Source organism: Mus pahari, chromosome 1 (assembly GCF_900095145.1).
Source record: "Mus pahari chromosome 1, PAHARI_EIJ_v1.1, whole genome shotgun sequence".
NCBI lineage: Eukaryota > Metazoa > Chordata > Mammalia > Rodentia > Muridae > Mus > Mus pahari.
The window spans coordinates 1,583,608-1,600,245 of NC_034590.1; the positions used below are offsets into that span (position 1 = coordinate 1,583,608).

A 16,638-nucleotide genomic window follows, 5' to 3' on the forward strand; every position below is an offset into this window, starting at 1 on the left:
ACCACAAGAGTTAAAATAAAAAATAGTGACAGCACAAGTGCTGGCGAGCCTGCTGAGAAGCAGCGCCCTGCTTGTGCTGCCCTGCTGATGGCAGGGGGAAATGGCGCAGTCACTCTGAAAAGCAGTCTGCATCCTCCTTAAAACCTATAGCTGTCACACCACCGAGCAATTACACATTGGGGTATTTGTCCCAGAAAAACGAAAATTTATACTCCATACACAAACCACTCTGGGAACGTTCACGGAGGCTTTCCTTGTAATAGCTAAAAAACTAGAAAGAAGCAGATGTTGTCCATGGGTGGATGGTGCGACACCCTGGGGGAATCCATGAGTGCCACCCAGCAACAGTGGGGGGCAGGGGTCCCAACATGCACAACCATCTTCAAGCATCTCCCAAGAACTAGGCTGAATGGATGAAGACAATTCCAGAAAGTTCTCTGTGGAAGGATTCCTAAAATGAAAGGATTATAAAACTGGGAAAAGGTTAAGGGTGGGAAGGGGTGTGGCTGGAACAGGCCTCAGAGGGGAGGGACTCTTGTGATGGAATGTTCAGCCTTCATCAGATCAAAGTCCACATCCTGACAGGGACCTGGGTGACTCTGTAAGCTGTCCAACTGAGGGAAGAAGAAGGAAGACTGTGACAGATCTGGCTCATAATGCCTTACAATTGCAGTATGAACCTACAAGTACCTCAAAATGTAAGTTACTTAAGAACATTAGTAACTTCTTTAAATGACAGACCTGCTCCCATCTTTTAGCCTTTGTTTTGTTTTGATATAAAGCCTCATTAGGTGGTCCAGGCTGGCTTCAAACTCCTGACTTGCAGAAGTGGAGTGCAAGGACCGCGCCCATGACCACGCTCAGATCTTTTAGCCTGGAACGTACTCTTCTCTCCATTTCTTCTTCCACAAACCAGTTCCTATTCCAGGCCTCAGCCTACAGATTTCCCCCTCCAGGCAGCCACTTCTGGTTTCACAGATGGGCGTCACCGTGGCAGCCCTCACTCTGCGGGCCATCTAGAGCAGGGGTTCTCACTAGTGCTGGCCCTCAGCCTCACCCAGCCTGAAGGGACAGTGAGTGAAAGGCAGTAAGGACAATACCTTCGTAGCTGCCAAGCTCTGGATAAAAGCAGACAGAAACCTACCTCTGGGTGTGTCTACGAGGGTGCTTACACACTGGTAGCCGGGTGGGGAAAGAGCCCCCCAGATGTGCAGCACCAGTCCACGGGCTGCAGTGTGAAAAGAAGGGGACAGGCTGGAGACACAGCTCATGGTTAAGAGAGCTTGCTGCTCTTCCAGAGGGCATGAGTTCTGTTCCCAGCTCTCATGGCCCACAAACATTTATGACTCCAGAGGATCTAACACCACCCGTCCCCCTGCACCCTCTGAGAAAGAGTGCCAGCACTCACCATTCTCTGCTTCCTGAAGGCAGACATCATATGACCAGCTGTCTTACTCTTCTGCCCCATGCCTTCCCTGCCATGATTAACTGTATGCTCAATCAAGCTGGAGCCCAGACAGATCTCTCCTTCCCTCAGCTGCTTCTGTCGGGTGTTTAGGATACCAAGCAGAGATGTAACTCCCACGGCTGTCACTGAGGACACTAAGGTGCCAGCTCTTGAGTGCCTCACTGTGATGAACTAGCCTGTACACAGATTCTAAAATGGTAAAGTGAGGCTCACAGAGGTGGGGGCAGGGTTTGCACTCGCCTCCGTACTACTAATCCAGTAGCAGAGCTTCTGACCTGGACCTTGGGAGTAATCACTACAGTGGCTTCCCTGTAGGGGAACCAGGGTGGCACAGGGTCAGAAAAGAGAGACTTCCTGCTGGCCCATGGTCCCTCCAGGAGACATCACAGCCCCTTTACAGAGCATAGGACTGCAACTGATCCCCATCCGTGGGAGAACCAGGGATCTCCCAAGTTCTCATGTGCTGAGCTGGGTGGAGAGGCAGGTGGATGGGGCCTGGGCAGGATGAGCCCAGAGCCGGGCCAGGCTGAAGAGCACTTCTGCTGGCATTTCCTTCACTGGCTGGAGAGCTCTCAAGAGCAAAAAACCAGAGAGCAAGCTGTGGCCAGGAGATGCCAATCTCATGCCATTCCCACCTAGGGAAAGATGTGGAGTGCTGCAGCAACCACAAGGGTGGTCCCTGGGGCCCAGCTTTTAGCTGGGCAGGGGACCTAGTGTAGCAGGTGCCTGGGTCTCTGTTCTCCTTTGGGCAGTGAAAGGGAAGGAGGGGAGGCTGAGAGTGTGAGCTAGCTCTACTATGAACTTACTTCTGGAAAGGAACGATTTTTGGCAGCTGCCAGCACTTCTCCCTGTTCTGGGTGGTACATGGGATGTTTGCTTGACACACAGGCACTAAAGGGAACCCAAAAGTCTCCACACTTTGTATAGGGTTAGACTTTGCATTGTAGACTAAGCTGAGCACTCGACTTTCTGCATATGTGCTGTGTTGGCTCAGTCCCTCTGCCTCTAGCCCATTCCTGCCTATACCCTGCCTCTTCCTTAAACACAGCAGGCCCCTCACATCCTGCTGCACTGGGGACAAAAGCTTAGAGACAGAGCCCTAGAGCTCTCAGAGCCCAGGCCACAAATACCTCACCATACACTTAGGCGCTCCCAGGTTCTACTCCTGTGACACAGAACATCCTGGTTCGAGGCATCCCTGTCCAGACCCACTGTAGCTAGTTCCACAGGGTAGAAGAAATTATTTTAGATAAAATAAACTGTCCTGAGGGCAGTGGCAGCCCCTGGTGGCTCTTCTGTGCCCATGCTGGAGACATGGGACAGCAGTGAGGCCAGCCATAAGACGTGTGAGCCCCATGCTATTATCATACAAGGTATGGAGGAGAGGGAGTGAAGGCTCCGTTGTGCAGAGGATGCGGTGCACCTCACTGCTCTTCTGTTCTGTTGCTCAACAGTGTCTGTCTGTTTATAAGACAGTCAGTCTCCCTACCCTCCCAGCCTGGGCTGGGACTTTCTGGAGGTGCTGGAAACGCAGGTATACATCACCATGGTTTTCTTTTCTTTTCTTTTCTTTTCTTTTTATTTCCCTTTAAAATTTTTATCCTCAAAGTTAACTTGACAGTTGTGCAAACATCAAGTCATTAAATTATTAAATCCAGATGTTCACTCACAGCTACAACTTCATAATTGTGCATATGTATACACACACACCACACACACACACGAGAGAGAGAGAGAGAGAGAGAGAGAGAGAGAGAGAGAGAGAGAGAGAGAGAGAGAGAGAGCACGAGAGCAAGTATAGAGATGGAAGGCGGCTCAAGAGGCCTTGGACCTAGTCTGGACCAAACTGGACAGAATGACAACTGGACAGAATGACAACTGGACCTCAGTTGGGAAGTGTGAGGCTATTATGGGATTCATGTCAAGAGACAAATCTGAAAACTCCCTGGCTAAAGTACACAACGCTCAGGGTTTGTTTAAAAGGATCAGGACCACAAATAGCAGCTATTGTAAGTGGTGACAGGGACCTGGGGCAGGTAGGAAGCAGTTCTCCCATGTGCCCCATGTTTATGAAGAAAGATGCCCAGATGCCAGCAAATCTGTGGGAGCATGGCCCTCCCCAGCCACAATGTAACAACAGCAATGGGGACACTAATGATCCCTAATGACACAGCAATAGCCGTTTCAGGCTGCACATATACACACTGACTCACTCAATCCCCCAGCCTCCCTGGCAGGGAGCCAGTCATAACCCCATTGCCACATGTGAGCACTGGGACATCTGAGCCCAGGCCCTACCCAGAGAAAGAGAGGAAGCAGTCTTGGAGGGGCCTGGAGGAGATGGAGGAGGCACAGCCAGAGCTGTTGGGGATTAAAATAACATACGCTCTTTACAAAGCGATACTCACATCTTTAACACAAGCCCTTGCTGGCACCAAACTAGGGTCAGCAGACAGTGCAAACCTGAGCAGCCAGAACTGTAGCTGGCGGTGGTGACCAGACATGAACCCGCAGCGTGGTGACCAGAACTGTAGCCGGCAGTGGTGACCAGACATGAACCCGCAGCGTGGTGACCAGAACTGTAGCTGGCAGTGGTGACCAGACATGAACCCGCAGCGTGGTCAGAGGCTGCAGGTGACACTGCAGCCCTCAGTCCCAGCAGTGAGGGCAGGGTGGGAATCAGGCCCAGTGATGTCAACATCCTTTCCATGGGAACAATGTCCTGGGCCTGCAGACATAGCCCCTCCAGCCTCCCAAGAGAAACTTCTCCCAGGGATGGGGAAGGCACACATGGGCAAGATAGGGGTAGGCCACAGAAATATGCATGTGCATGTATGATCGTGTGTAAGTGTGTGTGCAGAGTACTGCCTAGTCCTCTGGATGGCTTAAGAGATAGAAACCTGGAGCAGAGGTGGCACAGAAATCTACCATGGCCTTCCACTGCCCTGTCTGTGAATGCAAGTAACAGTCCTGCCTCCCCAGACTGAGCTGAAGTACAGGGAGGTCCTAACACACCCTGAAAGCTAATACAAGTGTGCCTGCCACTCTCCCTCAGGCCACCAGAAGCACTTTGAAAACCTCTATAGTGAGGGGCGGTGTCCAACGGCATGGGCCTGGGTCCCTGTGTCCTCTAAACCTGGTGAGTCTTCCTGCTGATGAAATGGGATGAGCCAGGGACTCAGCAAGTCCTGAGACCTCAGGGGAAGGCAGAGAGGCTGACAGTGGGGCAGAAGGAGGGGCAGGGCCAGTGTCCAGAGGTCTCTCTCTAGGCCACCCTCCCCCACTTAGGGTCACCAGAAGTCTGGGCTTGCTTAGGAATGCAAGGAATGAAATCATGCCTGGTGCAGCCATCTCTGGGTCCTTCCCCCTCCAGATACTTCCAGGGGGGTCCAGCAGCCAGCCAGCAGCCTCTCCCAGAGGGACCTGTCTGCACCTCCTCCCACTACCAGCCCTCTCCTCAGAGTTTCACTCCCAAAGCCCTTGTCCCTTTAGGACCAGCAGCTTCTGGGCCTAGGCAAGCATACCTCACAGGGTCCTACTCAGGATGTGGTGGGCAGCTATGAGCAGCCACGTTACAGGGAGCCGCGGGGTTGATCTCTAACAGGCCAGCACCTGCAAAGGCTTCCTGGGGTACTAACCTCTAAGCCAGGTTCCCCAGAAGAAGTAAGGTGAGAATACTAGGCAGACACTAACTGGAGGAGGTGACAGGGGACAGTGACCCCGGCTGGCTCATGGGAGAAGCAGGGTATCCCCAAATCCTGCTAAGCCTACCAAGGGCCACCCTCGTTTCCTCCTGCCCCACTCTGGGGAGACCCCAGCAGAGTCTTCCACAATTCTCCGCCTGTTCCATGATAATTAAACAGTAAGCTGATTAGTCAAGGAAAACCTTTAATTAGCCCCTGAAATTGTTCAGGAAAATTACAGCTTCTCTGGGCACCCTACCTATCCTCTGCAAGGCCCAGGATGGAGCCACGGAAAAAGCAGGGGATTGCGGAGGTCTTTACCCTGCAAGGTCAAATCTGAGAAGCCAGGCATCTTATGGCGTGAAGGGTGGAGACCCTATTATAAGGTGGCTGGAATAAACCCACAGTAAGCAGGCAAGGGCCCTGCTGGGAAGGCATCAGTGTTGGGAGGGCCAGGAGAGAAGACACAGATAAAAAGACCCAGCACATCCATGGACGGGGGGCTGTGCTGGGGAGGGGCACAGGAAGACAAGACTGCTCAACGGGTACCAACCCAAGTCTAAGCACAGAAAGCCAATTCACAGTGATGTCCTCCAGCTTCACAAGCACACTATAGCACACCTGTGAACTCTCATACATGCACTATGCACACATCCTCCTGATAGTGATCAAAGTTACAAAAAAAAAAAAGCAAAAAGAAATGAGAAAATGCACCACCTTACAAACAAAGGCTCTTATTCAGAAATGAGAAATGAAAATGAAAAGGGTGGACAGCCTGAGGGCAGAACGAGCAGGTAACTTGACCAGGCCTTTGAGTTTTGAAGGCCACGAAAAGCTGCCCTGCTTGATGGCTGCCAGGAAGGTGCCAATCACATGGGAGGAGACACCAGGATCATCTTGGCACCAGGCTGTGGCTGCACCAAGGAATCCCCTCAGGTGTGAGGCTCAGATTCTCATCTGGAAAATGGGTCACATGGTGTGGCACCCCTGGGATTCCAGGAAGGTCGGGCTGCAGTGTAGCCGTCTGGTCAAGTCCCTGCTAATTATTACCAGCTACATTAAATTCGGCCCAACTCGGGACCTGGTCCCCAGTGTTCAACTCCTCAAAGACCCCGCTAGGCTCTTCCCAAGGAACATCCACAGGAACTAGGGCCAGATGGCTCTCTAGGTGGCATGCCCATACCTGGGTTTCACAGTACACTCCGACAGTGACCTCACTCCGTCAGTCCCCCAGCAATTAGAACCACTGTATACAAGCCAATGGGAACACAGTAAGGGTAAGGTGGCAGCACGGAGCCTCCACCGCAGCCTACCAATGTGAAGCTAGGCTAGGGAGGATGCACCATGAACCTTCAGGGACTACACAACAGGATCTGAGCGACGATGGTGGGAGTACAGGGACAAGCAAGCTGGGTTGCCAGCTGCATGGTGTGTGTGTATAGGGTGCTAGTGTAGACTTGTGGTTAGGAGTACCCTAAAAGGGGTAGAGACTTGACAAGATGGCCAGGGCTTCTCAAAAGGACAAAGGCTCTGAAGTAGGACTTAGCCTGGAATGTTCCAGGAATCCTTTGGTAGAGAAGAGTCAAGAACAATAGGGCTGGGTATCCAGGGCCTTGCAGGAGGTCCTCAAAGGCATCTTCTGGCTGTGCTGGACAGACTATGGAGGCTGTGGGAAGGGGGGATAAGAGAGCCCGACGCGCCAGGCGTGGTGGTGCACGCCTTTAATCCCAGCACTCGGGAGGCAGAGGCAGGCGGATTTCTGAGTTCGAGGCCAGCCTGGTCTACAAAGTGAGTTNGGGATAGGAGGAAGGCAGGAGCAGTTTGAAGAAGGGGGTGGCAAGGAGAAAATGCACCAGGAGCCAGCTTATACTGGGAAAGAGGACAATACTAATGGGGGAGGAGGTGAGAGGAAGGAGGGGAGAAGACCAGACCAAGGTGTACAAACCAAGGAAGTGTTACTCAAACCTCCCACCAGGAAAAGGTAGTGAGAGGTGACAGCCTGGTGCTGGTTACTTGTATGATTCTTTAGTCAAGGTCTACATCCCTAAACTAGACTGGATTCGCATGGGATCCCTGACTCTTGGCCCCTCCCACATGGACCTCTACCTAGCTCCTCCCACCACCACCACCACCACCACCACCACCACCACCACCACCACCACCACCACAAGCTTAGAGCTTGAATTCACAGAAACATGGCTGAAGAAGTGCTGCCCCAGCTTTTTGGAGGTTGAGACAGGAGAATGGCTGTGAACTTGAGGCTAGTCTAGGCTACGCTGTCAGATGCTGTCTCAAAACATGCAAGACAATGAATAAAACAACTAAAACCTGTCCAAAGTTAACTAGAAAGTCTGAGCACACTATGAGGCTGTGGACTAAGCCAACCCTCACCGCGATCAGGTTGTGTCCTGGTGGTGAGGGTGCCCTGGCCCCCGCTCCTGGGGTGTCTGTGGGAAAAGGCTGGCAAGGCAAGGGACATGAGAGACCCTGAGAAGAGTGGACGTACACACACCCCAGCACGGCAGGGGACTCAGAAACAGATGCGGTATCACAACGAGATGAAGGAAGTATTACTGTACAGCCAGGCAGATCTATCTCACAGAGCTGAGGGAAAGAATGGAGGTACAAAGATTCCGTGTATGTGAGTCTGAAAGCAGCCATGATGGCACCAGGATTCAGGAGTGCACGCACACTCCATGGCCACCAAGGGTGGTAGCCCCATGGAGGGCATGATTTGAGGGGAGATGAGTGGGCTCTAGGGTGCTGGGCCTCTGAGCTGGGGCTAAGCATGCAGGGCCACCTTACAGTTCCTGGTTCAGATAACTGTATTTTATGCATTGTTCTACATTTGACAGTAACAAGCCTTTTAAAAGTAATAGAACTGAAACTTGAGGAAATAGCTCAGTGGACAGAGAACCTGTTCAGCAAGCACAAGGACTCAAGTTCAAGTCTCTCGAATGCAAGTAAAAAACTAGGCAGGCCACATATACCTGTAAGCCCATGGGTAGACAGGAGGCTCCTGGGAACCTTCTGGCAGAAAGGGCAAGTTTCTATTCTGTGAGCGATCCTGTCTCAAGGCATGGGCACACTTCAATAGCACCCAAGTCCTGCTGTGGTTTCTGCATACACTGGATACACAAAAAGCAGTGGAGTCGGGTTGGAGGGTGTGGCTCTGAGGTGAAGTCATTAGCTAGGCTCCATCGTGAAGGGCTGGGAGTATGGCTCAGTGGTAGTTCTGTAGTTCTGCTAGTGCCTAGATCTTCCAGTGAGGGGCTGGGTACTTGGCTCAGTAATGAGTTCTAGTCTTTCATGCACAAAGGCCCTGGCTTTAATCCCTAGTACCATGCACACACACTAAGTAGTAATGTTGTATGTGGACACAGCATTTAGGTTGAATAATCTCTGAGTGGCTGCTGTGGAGATCTGTGGGGAAAGAAAAGGCAAGGGCTTTGGAGACCTGTGCAGCAGGGAGTGGGAGGTCCCTCAGGGAGGAACAAGGCTGCCTGCGGAAGTCCCTGGGGGTGGGGGTGGGGGTGGAGGTGACTCTGTGGGGAGTCTTCAGTGCTGTATTTTCTTCCCCTGGTGAACTGTGGGGGACAGACAAGAGGGGCGAGCCTTGGCATCTCTGTTGGCCAGGATGGTTGGCCACTCTGTCCTGTGGGAGTGGAGAAACCAGACTAGGAGTCTGGAAACCTGCACAATGGGGCTGGGAGGGGCGGAACATCCTCTCTGTAAAAGGCCTCACCTGTCTTGGTCCCTTCAGAGCTGCCCTGCAGCCTGGAATGAAAACACCAGGAAAGATGAGCCTTAGCCTTGGGAGTGGCCCTAGTGCTAGCCACAGTTAGCAGCAGCCCTCCAGGGTCTAAACCCCAGTCCTGCTTGCAGTGGCCAGTTGTTCTGAACAGCATTCGAGGCTATCATTTCCTGCCCTACAGATGGAGATGACAGTAAGTCCAAGGACCATTAAGTTCAGGACATACTCAGAACAGGGCCTGGTGGCTCACACCTGTAAACCCAGCACTAGGGATGACAGGACAAGACTAGTTCGAGGTTAGCATGAGCTACAGTGAGCTCCAAGCCAACCTGGGCTACAAACATACAAACAAAAAACACAAAAACATGCAACAAAGAAAGAAGCACTGACTATTAAACCTAGCAGTCAACAACCTCTGCCACGCATTTTGCCTGTTGAATATACCGTTATGTCCCCCAAACAACCCGCTAGGGAAGTAGTACTACTATTATCTCTATGAAAATAAAGTCTAATTAGCTCAGGCTGGCCATGAACTCAGCCCCTCTGCTTCCCTCCTGAATGCTGGGATCACAGGCACATGGCACCACACCCAGCCAGGAGGCATCAAAGGATGCTGAAATACCTTTCAACAAAACACTTATTTAAGGGACTCAGAACAGTGAGGACCTGGGTCACCAACCAGGGGTCCACAGTCAAAGTGCCAGATATCATCCTGCCTGAAGCAGCAGACTGTGTGGTCCTGAGACCCTGGGGATGGGAGCACAGTAACCAGTCAGCGCCGATCTGGCAGGGTGAACGCGCTGCAGAGCTTCAGGTGCACAGCGCTGACCCTCACACTCAGTTTGGTTATTCAGCCATCTGCGGCATGGAAAGGTCAGGGTGCATGGGAGCCACGGGACACTCAAGGATGCGCTCGGTTGTGGCCCAGAGCTTTAGCACAGTGTAAACTGCAAGCCAGGTGTGTCCCTGCACTTGGGCGGCCACGCAGGAGGGTCACTCTGTCTCACAGCAGGGCGAGGGCTAGGAGGACACACTTTAGTGGAACAGGAGGGAAGGGAGTGCTTGCAGGAAAAAATGTGGTGAGAAGGGGGTCTCTGGACCTGGGGACAATGGACTGTGCTGGGAAGGTGACCAGCATCCTGGCCACTCTCCTTCCTGACTTCGTAGAGACTAGGTAACCCATGCACACGCAGAACAATGTGTCTTCCTATAAGGATGCAGGAAGAGAAATGAGGTCAGTGGCAGATGGTCTTCAGGGTCCTTGCATACAGCCCTGACGGCCATGCAGGAGATGGAGGGGGACTGGGGGCTCCTCTGAGTACTGCAGCTATGCTTTAGGGAAGCCAGGGTCAGGGCGCCAGGAGACACACCTGTGAAAGCCATCAAGGTTATGGAGGACTCGTCAGGCCCTGAGCTAAGGAGTACTTTGCATGCAGTTGTCCCTCACATCTGCCTGGGACACCACCCCCATCTCACCAGGGAGGAGGCTCCTAGTAAGGGGAACTGGCCAAGAGATATGCCAGTACTGTACATTAGTCAGGGAAGTCCCCATTGTCCATTGGATTGCTGGGAAAGAGCAGGACACCAGCAGTCCCAGGAGACGGATTGTAATGAGCTGTGGCTTCTGTCCTACTGTCATAGTGTGCTCCCTTGGGATCTGAGGAATTCCCCTTCTGACCTTCCTCAGAACCTCCCACCCCCACCAAACTTTGCTGTGAGCCAAGCTGACCAGCAGACAATAAGCTTCGGCCCTAGATAAGCAGGGGGGGGGGCAATCCATTTCCCTGGCCATGACTTGGAAAGGGACAGCTTCCTACTGGGGCATCTGTGGCCACCAGTCTGATAGGGAGATGTAAGAAACAGCTGCTGGGGACACCCCTGACCGGCGTCTGGCCAGGAAACATAGCTCATCATAAGCCACAGGCCGAGAAGCGGTGCATAGTGGTGTATAAGGAAGGGCAGGGTCACGGGAGTACTGGCGGGGACACGAACTTAACAGCCATCACTCCTCATGTCCAACAGGTCACCAGAGAACTTGTCTGAAAAGGGACCTGGGTGAAATGGGGATGGAAATGAACACTGCCCAACCAAAGCTACTTTAAAGTCACTGAAGGCTGTCAGGAGGAACAGTAATTTTACAGCCTGAAGCCAGGGTTCAAACCCTGCCTCCCTCTGTTACTTGTATGCTAGGTACCCTAGACAAGTCCCTCTCTGGGTCTGTTTTCTCATGACTAAAGACTGTTGCAAGACCATGTGAGCTAACACGGGGAAGGATGCACACAAGGCCCTCCCTCCATCACTGCGCCTGCTGCCTCCCGACAATCCACCTCTTTGACGGCAGTGTGGCCGTCTTGGCTTTGGGTGGAAGGATATTGTTTTGAGACAGCATCTCATGCTTCTGGTCCCTCTGATCCCACCTCCTGGGTTAGGCATGCACCATCAATTCTGGTTTTATGTGATCCTAGGATGGAACCCAGGCCTCCCCATGCATTCCAAAAAATGAGCTACATCCCCAGCTAGGCTAAGCGAGCTTTATAAAGGACACCAGTGAGTGACACCCACGCCCTCCCTGTGACGTGCTCGGCTCCCGGCCTTTATACCTTCAGTACCCACCACCTGCTTTATTTTCCCACTCTTTGAAGGCCCGGGTCATTTTTTCTCAATCAGATGTCCCTTTCTCAAGAAAGCCCTCTCCCCACTGCCTGAATCCCCTCCTCTGACCTACCTGGGTGTCACCATCTGGGAACAAATCTGACAGGCTCTGTTAGTCAGCTATGCAACAACCACTCAGGCAGAGTGTAAACAGGCCCACCCCTACCAAGTCAGGCCTTTTCTCAAATGGCTACCCTGGAAGGTCTTCCTCATGGGACAGTGGTCAGGGCTGTGGCCAATGTTATACATGTCCTAGAGAGCAACAGCCAAAGCCCTGACGCCTGCTAGATGGGCATCACGGTAAAGTAGTCACAAAAACCATCTCCCCAGGTGTGCACTGCCTGGCGTAGGGGGGCAGTCCAGGGGCACAACAGTCACAGCTGGTGGGCCAATGAGAGCACCTCTGCGCACTGCTGGGCACAACTGCTAGGAGAGCAATGTGCCAGCATCAAGGCCCAGTGTGAGCTCCACCACAAGGAGTAAGTCAAGACACACTATGGCTATGGCCCACAGGAAACAGTCTAGAATATTCATCACAGCACAGTGACAGCTCAGCAAGGAGCTGGCCGTGTGGCCACCAAAACGTGATGACTCCTATGTGGTCGATCATGAGATAGAAATACTAAACAGCATGGAGAACAGGTGACCATCCAAGGGTGCAGAACACGGTGACATGTTCAGGTGACACTGTATCTGTGCATGGTGAGACAGCAGCGGATGTGAGCCAAACAGGGGCATTCAAAGGACAGAGGCCAGATCTGGATGTGTGGAATGGGTGGGTCAGGTGGTGCTGATGCGGAGCCGGCATCAGTCAGCCTGCTGTCCTCTAGGTAGTGAAGGCAGCTTTGCTGATCCAGTTCCTTCGGGAGGCTAGGATGGAGGGGTAATGTGCTGGGTGGATGGCATCCCGGCGGGGCTCCTGTGGCCTGACAGGGACAGCTAACACTGAAAGCTCTGCTTTTCTCAGATAGCCCACCACAGCACATAAAGAACAAAACCAGTCAATAGAAAAACACTTGCTCAGGACCCAAAGACAAGGCAGGGGCCTGAAACTGGGTCTCCAATGGCACAACCCCCATCTCTCCTTATCTGTGCCAAGCTGGCACCACAAGGCTGGGAATTTGGGTGACCTCACAGATTTGGTGCTGGCAGCATGCCAGCTCTCTGACATAGTCAGGGGCAGATGGGGTGGGGGAATGGCTGTGGGGAAAGTTGGGAGGTAGCGATGAGACTAGCACTTCCACAGCATGCCAGGCTACCCGGTGCATGCTGTATGCCAGGCTTCAGGCCAGGCCCTCCACAGCCAGCACTGCTCTTAGGTCCACTTTACACAGGAGGAGACTGAGGCACTTCTAAGTGGCCCTTCCCAGGTTGAACCACTAGTAGGCCAGGACCTATGCCCTTTTTGACCTTGTGTCCCTTCCTGTCCCTCCTACTCATCTTTCAGAGCTTCCTTGAGGGACTTTCCGGGGACAGGAACCTCAGGACAGACCCAGCCTATACAGGCACTCTCCCTGTCTCGGCTCCATTTAGGCTCAGTGTCCCTGGCTGAGGGCTGGTCTCAGCATGCTCCTAAGGGAAAGACTAAGCAGGCCCCGAGGGAGGGCTGTGTGCCTCTTGTCCCCTTGCTACAGTAGATGAGGCCCCCACAGACACTCTGCAGCCCTCTGATGCTCCAGAAGCACCCAGAAATCAGCAGGAGTGCATAGGGCCTCAAGAACCGGGAGAAGGCAGGATGGGCTCTCCCATGGAGGGGAAAGTAAGCAAAGCCAAGAGCTGCCCAGGGCTGGTGAAGCATGAGTGACCGAAGTGTAAAGATGGCTGACAGGAGCTCAGAGCCCTGGAAGGAGGACCAAGCCTCAAACTCTAAAGCAGTTGGGGGCCACTGAAGACCACAGGGAGAGCTTGTGGTGTCAGGACAAGAGAGTTCCTAAGGTCACACCCACCCAATCAGAGGCTCACTGGACTCTGGGCCACCCACCAGCATGCCACTCCCATAGGCCCAGTGGAACCTCCCCTCCCAGGTCACACCCTTCCAAGGAGGCTAAACAGACACTCAGTTCCCACCCAGGGAGTGGCTTCCAGGAACAGACCTCCTGGGAAGTGGACCCTGTGGCAGGTAGCAGACCCAAGCTCCTTTCTCTTAACAAAGCTTTCTTGGCGTTACTTTTTCTATCTGGAAAACGGGCGTTCTCTAACACCCAACTCACCCGTCTCACAAGATAAGGGATGAAACAAGACCAGGCATACACAGTGCGCTCGCTAGCTTCCTCGTTAAACATTAACCAGCACCAAGATTTTGTGAAAGGCGGCAGGCGACAGAAGCACCCTGGGACAGAGCTCGGGAGCTGGAATCCCAGCTGCTCACCTTACTTCATTAGCTGACCTGGGGCAAATCACTTAGCTTCTTAATAACAGCTCTGGCTCCAGAGATGCTGTACTGCGCGCTAAATGAGTACATGCGCAGAGCCTGAACGCAGCGAGGGAAGGCCAGTCCGTCATCAGTGTTTTATCAGTGTGTGCCTTCATCATCTGTGGGAAGGGGCTCCCCTTCTACTCCACCACCAGGACACACTTTCGAAGGCTCTTAGATGTCCCTGGTCCCCCTCCCCACCGCACGTGCCCCGCTTGAGTTTTTAGTTTCTGACCCTCCCAGGACTTCTACACCCGTCAGATTTTTCTCTTCGTAACTTCTACCTACGCGCTGTCTCAGACACCCCCAAACCTAAAACTCATGCGCCGCCGCCTCCTCCTCCTCCGGTTGAGGCTTTTAAATCTTTAAGCGGGCGGCCGCCCAGTTCTCGAGGTGGTGACCTCCGGCCCCGGCAGACACACCCTCCTCTTAGTTACTCGGAGCGCCCCCTTAGGTGAGACCCGTTCCGCGCCCCTCCTACGCGCCCCCACTTAGTATTTCAAACTTTGCACAAATTTCAAACTCGGCCACGCCCCCTCCGCCGGCCCAACCTCTGGTCGCGACAGTCCCCTCCCCTTTTCCTCCGCCGCGGCCCGCGACCCTTCTCCACGCGACCCTCCCCTCCAAGAGTGAACTTTGACCCCACCGGCCCCGCCCCCTTCCGAACCCCCGCTCTCCCACGGCGCGTGCCCAGACCCACCGGCCCCCAGCCACAAGCCCCTTGCACGGTAACCCCCTAACCTACCGGCTTGGCGCCGCGGTCGCTCGCGGCCTAGCTGCCTGGCCCAGAACTCCGTGCCCGCGCACCGCCCTCAGCGGTCCCGCGCCGCCGCCGCCGCGGCTACTGCCGCCGCCATGTTGAAGCTCCAATGAACATCCGGGGCCTCCCCTACTCCTCGCCGCCCACTGGTCCCCATGGCAACGGAGCTGACCGGGCGATGGGCGGGGCCTGTCCGGGGGCGGGGCGGTGAGCCGGGCAGGGTTCCCTGAAACCGCTGATTGGTGCGAGTGGCCCAATCGGAGACCGCTGGGAGGAGAATGACGAGCAGAGATTGGGAGGTTTGGAAAAGGTGCGGGGACGTTGACTCCCCGCCAACTCCGCCTCTTAAAGGGGAAATAACGGCCTTCGCGTGGCAGAGTCCCACGGGCTCCCAAAAAAGTGAGAAAGTGGAATACGAGAACATAAAGGCCAGAAACAGTCCTTAAGCACTTACTATGCCTTTGTTAGCACGCGACTAGTTCTGCTATAAACTGTTACCACAACCCTGTTTTACAGGTAAAGAAACTATGACTGCTGGAAGCAAGTAAGCTTTGAATGAAGCTCTGTCCGAATCTGGACATCTGACACTACTTGATCTTAATCTTCTAAATAAGTTTTGTTTTGTTTTGTTTTGTTTTTTTAAGTCAATCGCTCTCGAGAAACCAAAACAGAAAAAGTCAATCACGAGTGTGTGAGATGCATCAGTGGAAAGAGGGCGCTTGCTGCCGACGGACAGGTTTGATCTCCCGGACCCACGCGGTAGAACTGATACCCACGAGTTGATCTCTAGCCTCCACAAGAGAGCCATAGACATAAAATAAAGGGATAAATGTAACGAAGTGTTTTAAAATTAATCAAAATGGAAAAAACACAGGGGAAACAAAACCCATAAACGAATACACCCTTCCACCTATGGGTTCATTAGGTCTTACTGAAAAATTTAAAAATGCTTTCTCATCGAGGTTTTTGAGGGGTTTATGTGTTTATTTGGGTCTCAGACACTGAACTTAGGGTTATACATGACAGGCAAGCAGTACTAGGTAAGTCCCCGGCCCTAGGGAATTCTAGGCAAATGCTTTCCCCAGCTGAGCCCCTTGGGAGACTGAGGTTACAGGTTTTCCCAAACAGGCTTTCTCTGGTTCTTTTCACTGGCTTTTTCTTCTGTCTGGGAGATTCTCTTCTTTAAGCATCCTCCTGACTCCCAGCATTCCTTTGGGGTTTTCTCAAACAGTTTGTTCTCTAAGAGACAAACCGTCCGTCCTACCTTGTGCTACTAAATCCTTTGCCAGCTTCTGGCACAGCTTCCTTTCCTTTGCCGCCTGTGGTTTTGTGTTTGGCTGGCTGGTTCTGGTTTCCTGAGTAGCCCAGGCTGACCTTGAACTCTTGCTTTTGCTCATGGCCAGGGCCTTGATATTGTTGGTATGTAAGTGCTCAGGACATATTTATAAAAGGGATGGCTGACTAAAGGGTAATTCCACCCTCCAAAGATTCACTTAAATGCTGCCACCTGTGCCACCTGTGCCACCTGTGCCACCCTGCCAGGCACACAGCAGGCATTCTGTTAACATGTGCAAGCCGTGAATGAATGAAGGGCTGCGGTTCAGGTCTCTGCTTGCCTTCTTCCCACCATCCCCATCTCTCTCTTCATCTTATTTCCAGTTGAACTCAGGGCCTCTGATGCACTAAGAGTCATTTAGCACTGGGATTACAGTCACGTGTCACTTTACCATGCCTGGAAGAATAATAGTCTGACTAGTATAACTTTAAAAAAAAAAAAAGAAAAAAAGAAAAAGCTGGGCGTGGTGGCACAGCATACCTTTAATCCATTTGGGAGGCAGAAGCAGATGGATTTCTGAGAGTTGGAGGCCAGCCTGGTCTACAAAGTGAGTTCCAGGTCAGGGCTATACA

General features: G+C 52.9%; 1 protein-coding gene across 2 annotated transcripts in view; it reads right to left on the reverse strand.

Annotated features, from left to right (window-relative positions):
• The window catches only part of Pak4 (p21 (RAC1) activated kinase 4), a 38,361-nt gene extending 23,547 nt beyond the window's left edge, over positions 1–14,814 (reverse strand). For both annotated transcript variants that reach the window (XM_029547595.1, XM_029547599.1), the window contains exon 1: positions 14,716–14,814. The gene's annotated coding sequence lies outside the window, so the exon portion shown is untranslated. The remainder of the gene's footprint in view (positions 1–14,715) is intronic.
• Positions 14,815–16,638: the final 1,824 nt, after the last annotated feature.